Consider the following 11,884-nt stretch of genomic DNA (forward strand, 5'->3'; position numbering starts at 1 on the left):
CAATCCTCCAAAGGCAGACGTCCTGTCTGGTGGACCCCAGCCATAACAAACTACACAATAGAAGGAGGAAGCTACTAAATGATACAGCAAAATCCCAAAAAGGGAAGGCATCACTGATCAGTATTAGCAAATAACTACAGGCACTCATAAGATTGTCTAAGGCCAGCTTCGAGAGAAATTGCACAGGACACTAAGGATAATCACAAGGCTTTCTTTAGTTATGTTAGAAACCTGGGTGGTAATTCCCAGATATGCTCAGAGGTAGTCCAAAATGTCAATAGAAACACCAAACCCACAGACATTGCCAACATTCTAGCTGACAGGTTCAGTGCAAACTTCTCAACCCCCTCCACAACAAAAGGGCAGATATGTATCCCAGCAGAGTGCTGCTCCCCTGACATCGCAGATGCACAGGTAAGAGCCACCCTCCCCAAAGCAATACACACTGCATCAATGGTACTAGACAGTGGTCCAGGCTGTGTCCTACATGACCTCCAAGACATGCTACAACCAAACATAAAACTACTGTTCAATCCCAGCCTTATTACAGGATATGTGTCCAAAGTGTGGCGTACAGCAACAGTGGTCCCTCTACAGAAAGGTGGTGCCTCAATGGATCCTGGACACTATTGCCCCATAAGCCACACTAGCTTGGTCTGCAGAGCTATGGAAAGGATCATCATGGACCACATAAATATAGATATTGTGGACCTACAGACACTGGTTCATACCCAGTTTGGCTTTGTTAAGGGCAGATCCTGCCTCTCAAACCTGGTTGATTTCTTTGAAACAGTCACCAAGGCCATTGACGAGGGGAAGGTGGTCCACACAGCCTACCTGGACCTCACAAGAGCCTTCAAAACAATACCCCACTCGGGCATTCTAGAGAAGCTCACCAGCTTAAATATGAGCCCCTATGTCACTAGATGGATTGCACACTGGCTCAAGGACAGAACCCACATGGTTAGAACTGCTGGAGCCATGCCAGACTCCAAACCAGTTAAAAGTGGTGTCCCACAAGGCTCAGTCCTGGGACCTCTCTTGTTTGGTATATATTTATCGGAGGTACAGGCCAACACAGAAGGACTGTGGCTGACCAAATATGCAGATGACTGCAAACTGGCCGCCATAATCGACTCTCCAGCCGACACAAGCATCTTCCAAAGGGGCCTCATAGAAACAGACAACTTGTGCCAGAGCCATGGCCTCCAGCTGAATGCAAAAATATGTATAGTCATCCCCTTTGGCAAAAACAAAGTGCCCACAAAGTACCACATAGGTGGTACTCCATTACCTACAGAAGAAGTAATTAGGGACCTGGGGACCCAAGTTGATAGCAATCTCTCATTTGACAACCATGTGTCCAAAGTGGTTAGAAAGGCATTGTATATAGCCCACCCCATCATGAAGGGATTCACATCTACATCAGGGGAGGACATCGTGCCTCTTTACGCATCCCTCATCAGGCCCATAATTGAGTACAACCCCCCTGTTGGGATGTACCTTACCAGACACCTGCAGCAACTGGAAAGACCCCACAAGTACCTCACCAAAAGGATCAAAGGGCTCAAACAGATGCCATATGCTGACCGGTTAAAGAAACCCCAGCTCTACTCAGTGGCATACCGCCTGTTCAGAGGCGATCTGTGCCTAATGTATAATGCCATGTCAAACCCGGAATTAATGGGCATGCTGCACCTGAGAATATCCAAATCCCATCGGGCTACACACTTGAGAGACCTGAACCTCAGCACTGAAATAAATAGGACATGCTGGAGGGACAGATTCATAACCCAGAGGCTCACTTCACTCTGGAATAAAATCCCAGTCCAGGTTAGGCAGAGTCCCTCATTGACTCTCTTCAAGAGGAATCTTGATGAGTGGATGGGACATTGTCGGTTTACCCTGGGTATCACTTCTGTGTCACTGTTAGACAGAGGCACAGCATACTAACCTTGGAAAAGGGCATGGCAAGATATATTTTTCAATGGATGGTGACAGACAAACACATTCTGGCTAGGTTCTTAAATGCCCTAGGGCAGATAGCCTAGTATGAAGCTATGAACCTATGAACCTATGTACCTTGTTCCCCATTGGCCCTATGTGCTGTTAATCACCATGGCAATCACAATACTATGGTAGCATGTGCAAAGGTCAGTTGTCAGTCACCTCTATGGTACAGTTGTGGAATATGTGGGTCATGTGGCAATGTCACAGCTGCCACATGTACACAGTCAACCCTCTCCCCTACACATGGACGTACAACACATGTATGAGATGGAACCACATAGCCAAACTGGGGACTAAGCACTCTGAACCCAGTACTGGCATAACCTGTCAGGTGGCATGCAATACTACAGTGACTACAATACCAGTCTGATGTAGACCTACACTGACAGCAATACAAGCACGTGTACACACTGGGCCATTCATGGAGCCTTAGAATAGCATCCTGCCTGAGTGGCATACACCTCTGCAGCTGGCACACAGGCATATGTTATGCCTGAACACATCACACATAACACATAGCACACAAATCCTGTGTGCCAAACAGTCACAGCCTGTACGGCTAGACAACACACCTGCCACAGTTGTATTAGTTACCTTTATTGTCCGGTACAGTGTGGTCACGCTCACCAGGCTGGACAAGGTGAAGGTCACAGTGATATGCCCGTGGGGCCCTATGGTCCACCACATAACACAAGCATACAGGTCAGTCAGAGGCATGGACACATATGACAGTCATTGTCCATGCCACATACCTTCTCCTGCTGTACTTGTAGGGTTCTGACATCATCAGTGTTTAGAAAGGGGAATATGCATCCTGTATTGTGTTTTCCCAGTTGGCAAAAGGGACATTTCCCTCACACAGACTTACACACACACTAACCCCACTCACACACAGAGCATTTGCAGGATTCAAACCCCTACCTAACTATGTTATGACACTCGAGACGGAAGCATTAGCGAAGCACGCTATACGCATTACTGGGGGGGGGTTTCCCTTCTCCTGCTGTACTTATAGGGTGCTGGCATCATCAGTGTTTAGAAAGGGTAATGTGCATCCTGTAGTCTGTTCTCCTAGTTGCCAAAAGGGACATTTCCCTCACACAGACTTGCACACACACCAACCCCACTCACATACTGAGCATTTGCAGGATTCAAACCCCTACCTAACTATGCTATGACACATGAGACTGACACATTAGCGGAGTGCACTATTCACATTACTGGGAGGTTTCCCTTCACCTGCTGTACTTATAGGGTGCTGAAATCATCAGTGTTTAGAAAGGGGAATGTGCATCCTGTGGGGAGGCGGACGCCAAGCACACTCTGGCTAAGCTGTCATTCCCTAGGGCAAACAGCCTAGTGTTGACCTCTACACCCATATGTTTAATTGTCAAATGCTCATTATTTGTTGCTGATAGACTGTTTGTAGGTCTTTATTGCCATAGCATTCCCTGTTTGTATGAACAACTTGTGTATCTGTGGAAGATGTTTGCATATGGGAGGGATCCACTATATCATGTATGTCTCTGTAGTCATTTAACTGTGTGCACTGGGCAGATTGCTGTAATGTGGTTGGTTCCTGGAATAACACGTACAAATACCAGATATGTGTGGCCAACTGCTAAACTGAGATTTGGCCTAAGTGTGTGAGCATGCCCAGTTCAGCCTTCCCATGGCATGTTGTCTGACATATGTCTCATTTATCAAAGTGTGTGAGCATGCCCAGTGTGATCTTTCCATATGTTGAACTCTGCAGCCCACCACATTTGTGGATGAATGTGAACTTCAACATATATCTCCCGTTTATGGTTGTGTGTTGTGTGTCATGTTGTGTAGTTACTGTCCGACTGCTTTGTGTGTGAACACAACAGGGATTATACTGTGCCTGCAGGGTTTGAATGGGATACTTTGCATACAGTTGTCAACATCCTTTCATACTGACCTAACACTGTAGTACCGTATAGTGTACTGGTTCAGTACTTTGACTGTGGTGGACAGTATCCTGGGCTTTAGTCCTATCACTGCTTTACATTTCCATAGTGAGCACAACAGCCTGGTTAGGGGCCAGTTGTGCACATCTGACCATGTTGCATTATGTTCAGATATGAACTACTTAAACCAGGCTTGTCCAACATTGGTAGTGTATTCCACAACATAGGTGTACATTTGCAAACACTAGCGATGTGCCCTAGGCCATTTCTAATGCTAGTCGGAGAGTGTGTTTGTCCTTCGACACACATTGTAAGTGGAGTTTGCCTTGACATATGTCATGGTTAGTATACTGTGCCTCTGTCTACCTGTGACATAACAGTGATACCCAGGGTAAAGCTACCATCTCCCATCCACTCATCAAGATTCCTCTTGAGGAGAATCCATGAGTGACTCTATGGATAGCCTGTACTGGGAGTTTACTCATGGGTGGGGGTTGCTTCTGTGTTATGGATCATGCAGTACAGCTTGTCCTGTGTAAGTCAGTGCTGGGGTTCAGGTCTCTCATGTGCATAGCTCACTGCCATTCAGATTGTACAAGGTGCAGCATGTTTATTGATACCAGCTTGGACATGGCTTTATACATCAGGCACAGCTTGCCTCTGGGTGGGCAGTATGGCAGTGTGTGTAGCTGCAGTTTGTTTAATCAGGCAACACATGGCATCTGTGCAAGCTCTTTGATAATCCTGGTGAGGTACTGTTGGGGACTTTACAGTTGATGGAAGTGTCTGCTGAGGTACATCCCACAGGGGCTATTGTAGTCAATTGTAACACTGATGAAGGATGACTGCAGAGCCACAATGACCTCCCCTTATCTAGATCTGACAACCTTCATGATTAGGTGGGTATATGGTATGTTTCTGTGAACACTACAGCCACATGTTTGTCCAATGCAGGATATCTATCACCTTGTGTCCCCAGGTCTCTCATTACATGTTAAGTACGTAATGGGTTAACACCTATGTGGTAATTGGTGGGCACTTACTGCATATCCACGGGGGTTGACTATACACTTTTCTGCAATTAGCTTGCTGACATGGCTATGGCACCAGTTGTCTGTTTCTATGTGGCCCTTTTGTGGGATGCTTGTATCAGTTGGAGGGTCATATATGGTGAGCAGTTTGTAGTCCTCTTCAAACATGTTCAGACACAGTCCTTCCATGTTGGCCTGTACCTATGGGACATATATACCAGACGAGGGAGATCCCAGGACCAAGCCTTGTGGGATGCCAGTTATATCTGGCTTGTAGTCTGACATGGCTGCAGCATGTCTGACCATGTCTGTTCTGTCCATGGTCTGGTTTTCAACCCCTCTACTGACATAGGGGTTTATGTTTAAGCTGGTGAGCATATCTATAATGAACACGTAGGGTATTGTATAGAAGCCTTTGCAAGATCCAGCTACGCTGTGTGGACCACATTGCCCTCATCAATGACCTTAATGACTGTTTCAAATGAGTCAAACATGTTTAGGGGCAGGATCTGCACTTAAGAAAGCCACACTGGGTAGGGTCCGGTGTCAGTAGGTCCCCAATATCTTTATGTCTGCAGTACATGCTGATCCTTTGCATAGCTGTGCAGACCGAGCTTCTCAAGATTCTGGGGTGGTAGTTTTCAGTATCCATTCAGGCGACACCTTTGTTGAGAAGGTCCACTGTTGTTGTACACTGCTCTTTGGGTACATATCCTGTGGTAAGGCTGACATTGAGCAGTAGTGTGATTTTGCATTCCATTCGTCTTGGAGTCCATGTTGGACTCACCCCAGGACACCATCTCATACCATTGCTGCTGTGTGTTTTGCTTTGTAGATGCTGGCTGTTACCTCAGCATCTGCAATATCAGGGGGCCAGCTGTCTGCTGGGATAGATATTTTGCATTCTGGGGGGGGGGGGGGGTTGCACTGCACCTGTCAGGATGTATGTTGGCAATATGTGTGTGTGTTTGGTATGTTGTTTGTGATATTTGTGTGATTCAGAGCATATCTGTGAATTCCCAACACGGTTCCTACCATCAGTTGTAGAAGCCTTGGGATTATCCTTAGTGTCCTGTACAATTTTTATCTTCATAGGTTCATAGGTTCATACTAGGCTATCCACCCTAGGGCATTTGTTAGCCTAGCCAGAGTGTGTGTGGCTTTCGCCACCCCTTGCTATGTGAATATTATGGCCATTTATGATTTGCTTTGCTGTGCCTCTGTCTGGACGTGACACAGTGAAGACCCCCAGTGTAACTCTATGATCATCCATCCACTTGGCAAGATTCCTGTTGAAGAGTGTCAGTGAGGGGCTCTGCCTAACATGGAGTGGGATTCTGTTCCAGGGTGTGCGGAGCCTCTGGGTTATGTATCTGTCCCTCCAGCACATCCTATTTCATTATGTGTTGAGGTTGACATCTCTCACTCTCACAGCTCCGATGGCTTTGAGTTTTCTGGGGTGGAGCATGTCCATTACTCCTGTGTTGGACATGGCCTTGTACAACAGGCATGCAATGCCTCTGTGTAGGCAGTATGTGACTGCATTCAGCTGGGGTGTCTACAGCCAGGCAGCATATGACATATATTTGAGACCCTTTATCCTCTTAGTGAGGTATATTGGAGGTCTTTCAAACTGCTGCAGATGTCAGATAAGGTACATCCCATATGAGGCATTGTACTAGATTATGGGTGTGATAAGAGAACAGTATAGGGGCACAATGACCTCTGTTGATGTAGATGTCAATCCTTTCATGATACGGTGTCCAATGTAGACAGTCTTTCTAGCCACATTGGCAATGTGAGTGTCACATAACAGGTTACTGTCCACTTGTGTCCCAAGGTCCCTGATTACTCCTTCCATACATAATGGTTTACCACCTATGTGGTAATTTGTGAGTACCTTGTTTGGTATTTGGTGGGACATTCATACTGTCCAGTGTCTTCAGGACAGCTGGGTGGGGTTCCTGTGTGTGAGAGTGTGGTCTGTAGCATGCTACAGACTGTACAGCAGTCTTGCCTACGGTTAGTTGCACATGGGTGGACTCCAATGCCTTGTGCATTGTCAGTTACCTGGACGTATGGGTGTCTGTGCTGAATATGGATACTCACCCTCCTTTTATGTTTTGTTCCAGGTTTTGGGGCCATGACGCATGATATGTGGTATAACCTGGTAGTGCTTGTGTGCTGTCAGGAGGCTTGCAGCAGGTTTCTGTCACTGCACAGACATCAATGTTCTCCATACTGGGGATGGCCTCGGGAGCATGCATATTGGGGTTTACACATCTGGCATTGGTCAGCATTACCCTTATGTTTCTTTCCACTTATGTTTTGTAGGGTGGTGGGTTAGTCTTTTCAGCCTTGCCTACGAAAGGCTCTATGGAGGTGGCAAAAGCCTTATCCAATATCCAGACGCCCAGGGGTAACAGGTGCAAGCCATCCCAGGAACAGCTGCGGGGTTTATCAAGCATGACATCCCAAGCAGACAGACATTGGATCCCCTTGGAATGACACCAGTAAGTGTGCCACTTGCTATGACTGATCATTCCGTGTTTGTACTGTGGCATTATTCTTGGTAAGGGTAGGATGCTGCAAACGGTGAGTGTCATACCGGCCTGGACTACATAATCAGAGAGCTCATCTATATCTCTTTTCATGTAGTCTAGGGAGGTACATCTCAGGTCATTCACACCAGCATGGACTATGACTGCATCATATTTCTACTTGGTTTGGGGTGACCTGCATACTTGTGTTATGTGGCGTATTGTGGCAGCCTACAGGCAGCTTACTGTACCCTTTCCCTTGTTCAGTCTGGTGTGGGACAGCAGTGTGTCTTGCTATGGAGTCACCTATTACAACTGTATCAGGCATGTTGTTTCTCCTTCTGGCCTGTGACTATTTGGAACACCAGCTTTGTGTACTATGTGTTGCATGTGCTATGTTTGGAGGTTGTTTGATTGGGTGTCTGCTTTGGAGGCCTCTGTTGGTGTGGTGTGTTTGTAATTCGAGCCTCCGGGAATGTTTTTCTGTGTTTATGTCTTTGGTTTGCAGTTGTGATAGGTCTATGTGGGACTGGGTTTGTGGTGTGTGTGGTTACCTTCTCCTCCTGACTAGTTTTGGGAGTACTGAGTTGAGGGAGCTCAGCCTCCAGTTTGGATAGATGGTTGCATCTCTCACATATATTTGTATTTCTTGGGGGGAGTTGGGGGTTGTTTGTGTACTTGGGGCAGGTGTAACATTGCCTCAAGATTCACAGATTCAACTTGTGGCTGGCCTTAGTGGATTGTATGTGTGGACATATTTTATTGCCATACTACTGATCAGTGATTACTTCATTTTTTATGTTTGCTCTATCATGTAGTAGCTTCCTCATTCTCTTGCATGGTTTGGTTATGGCTGGTGTCCACCATGCCAGATGCCTGCATGCATGGCATTGTGTCTTGTTTTAATTTAGGATTGCATAATCCAAGCATTCCTGGCAGTGTTCATGGAATGGCTGTATTACAGGTTCTGAGGTGTGGCCCATATTTTGCACCTGCACAGGACCTTTAATGGATTCCACATCAGTTTGGAGGAGTGCAAATATTGCTTTACACATGTTTTTCACTGTGGTTTTCTGGCCAGGGACTGTGGTCAGGATTTGTATATCCAGTGTGATTACTCTATGGTCTGGTTTTACCAGTGAGCAATACACTTCTTGTCTTGCCATCCAGTACCCATGTTGCTGATTATCACATCCAGTATGCTTACCCCTCTTGTGGGAGTGGTACGTTGTTCCTGGGCATTTTGGTTTATGGATTCTATGAACTTTTGTCCTACAGTGTTGGGGCTAGTATAATGCTCCCAGTCTATGTCTGGGTATTTTCAGTCACCCAATATAATGTGGTTTGGAGGACTTGATATATTCATGTATTCTAGCATAGGCCAGGTGCAGTTCCTGGAGTTGGGACAGTAGTCTGTAGCAGGCTATAAACTGGGGGGGGCAGTTTTAGCCACTGTTACTTGACCATGGCTAGTCCATGCTGCTTCTTGTTGTGGTAACAACATGGGGGTGTGTTTATCCTTGACAATTATTGCTAGTCACCTGCCTTTTGTAGCTTGTTCCATGTTTTGAGGCTGTACAGCACAGTATGAGGTGTAACCTGGTAGTGTTAGGGTGCTGTTGTGAGCCTTGACCCAGTTTTCTGTTACATCACAGATATCAACATTCTCCATACTGGGTGAGTTTAGACTGCATGCATCTTGCTGTTTCGACTTCTGGCATTGGGTAGCATTACATCTAGGTTCTTATCCCTTCTGATACCTATGGAGGTAGGTTTGTGTTTTGAGCCTTACCTATTCAGGGCACGCTGTGGGTAACAACAGCCTTTGCCAGTATCCATACGGCCTGCACTGATAGGTGCATGCCAGTCCTAGCAGGTGGAGCATCATGTCATGCTCAGCATGTCATCCCAGGCTGGCACACATTGGATCCCCTTTGACTAACTGTGATACTTCAGCCAATTATTGCACTTGATCATCTCATTGTCATATTGTGGCATGATGCTTGGTGAGGGTAGGATGTTAATCAGGGTCCTCAGGTGTGCATATGTACATGGTGTTACATTACTTAACACATGGCATTCATGCCTCAGGTGGTGCTGCAGGGCTGCCTCTGTCAGATGCACATATTACACTCCCTGTACATGTTTGTGAGCAGGTCATGTCATTTTAGGCATCCCTGTTATTATTTGATTGAATCAGAGGGGTTATCATTCCCAGGGTTCCTACTGAGCCAGTGTATGTGCTATGCATTGCCTCTTTGCCAAGGCCAGGGCATGCTGGGCACGCCTCCTTCTGCCTACTGGGGCAGGCTCAGGTTGTTCCTCCTCCAAGTCACGCTCTGCCTGTGATGGCCTTGGCAATGGTGGGGGGCTGTTTGGCCCAGACCTATGCTGGTCCTGCTGCAGCTGTTTTTGCAAGATCATATTATGTAGCATAGCACATACCATGACAATTTGGGTACATGTAGTTGGTGTGTACTGCAAGGCTCCACCAGATGTGTCCAGACACTGGAACCATGACTTGAGCAGGCCAAACACACGCTCTATTACATTACGTGTTTGTGCGTGTGCCTCATTATGGCGTTCCTGTTCAGGTGTGTGTGCGTTTCTGATGGGTGTCATCAGCCACGGCTCCAGTGCATAACCTGATCCCCCACTAGGTGTCCGTGTGGGATGTCCCCATTGGCAAATGTCTGGTACAGCTGCATCAAATGCCAGATGTGGGAATCATGGTAGCTCCCAGGGCAGCCAGCACACACATTCATTATTATGCCCTGGGCATCACACATGACCTGGCAGTTGATGGAGGGAAAGCCCTTGCGGTTAATGTAGGCCCTACCCCGATCACCGACTGGTGCTTGGATGCGTATGTGCATGCAGTCTATTGCACCCACTACCTCAGGGTATTCCGCTATTTGCTGGAAGAGATGCATATTGCTGGCCAATACCTCACGGGCATTGGGGAAATATACATAATCACCGACATGTGCTGACATGGCATCCAGGAACTGGTGCAGTACCCTGGAGGCTGATGCCTGTGATATCCCCATCATATCACCAGTTGGTCTCTGGAAGGTACCTGTTGCTAGTATTCTTAGGCCAACACATACCTTGGTTTCCACTGGGATGGGTTCCCCTCTGTTGGTTCTGTGTGTGAGGCGTGGCCTGCACAGCTCAACTATTTGCTGCAGGAGGTCTCTATCCACTCTATAGTGCTCTACTATCTCCAGCTCATGTAATCCATGGTAGGTGACCCTGGGCCTGTACACTCTTCTCCGTCTCCTCACTGTGGGTTGTCTGGCACCATCTGCATTGTCACCACCCTCAGCAAGTCGCCTATGTCTCATTATGACAGCTATGGAAGCCCCTAACATTTCTGCTCTGAGTTCAGCTTTTTCAGTTTTCACTTCTAAGAGCTTACTCCTGTCTTGCAGTGTCTCTTGACAGAAACATCTTGCACTGCTGTTAGTAGATTTTTAAGTGTTGGGCTGAGCTACTATTCTGCCTGTGTAATTGTCTGCTTGTAATTGTTTTCACCTGCTAGCTCCAGCAGTATTCCCTGCTAGCTTCCTACTAATTCTGTTGCTTCCTTTTTTCCTTTCTGTTTTCTCAGGGGGGAGCAGCATGTATACCAGCAGAAACACGCTCACAGTGGCTTACACGCGCGCACACATGCTTACAAGGTTCAGAATCTGCTTATTCAGGTTAAAACATGCGCACACCAGCGCAAACCATGTTACAAGTCTGCCAACAGGCTCCTACATGCTCATTCTTCCCTACACGTGTGCACACCCGCGCAAACAGTGTTAAACATCTGCCAACATGCTCCAACCTGCTCTGTCTGCGTTACACGCTTGCATACTGTCTTACTCGCGCTTCATAGCATGCACACATGTGCATGCATGCCCAGAAAGAAACTTTGGTGTAGGCAACAGTGTACACCTTCCATTTCTTGACTTTCCCATGCATATGTTGTGGTACTACTCTTTCCATGATATGTGTCTGACATCTGTCATGTAAATTTGACCTCCAATGAACTGCATTTCTTTCTGCCATTCCCCCCTGTGTTGTCACCTATCTCCTACTCTGTTCCTCCCCCTTCTGTAACTCTTACACTACTCAGAATGTGCTCATTTGCTATGTGACAGTGAAATTCAGTATCCTAACACTCATTTGCATCAGATTGCCTACTAATGCTTAGTTACATGTCTTAGACTCAGCTTCCCCCCTTAGCAACCACTAAACGGTGGCCATGTTGTTTTTGGTCTGCTGGTCCCTGCATTGTAAATCCATGTATTGCATAAAACCCACATTTGTGGGTTTATAACCTTCATTTTTATGTTTTATACAATGCAGCCCATTTGCGCGGGGC

Source organism: Protopterus annectens, chromosome 11.part0 (assembly GCF_019279795.1).
Source record: "Protopterus annectens isolate FY-2018-M chromosome 11.part0, PAN1.0, whole genome shotgun sequence".
NCBI lineage: Eukaryota > Metazoa > Chordata > Ceratodontiformes > Protopteridae > Protopterus > Protopterus annectens.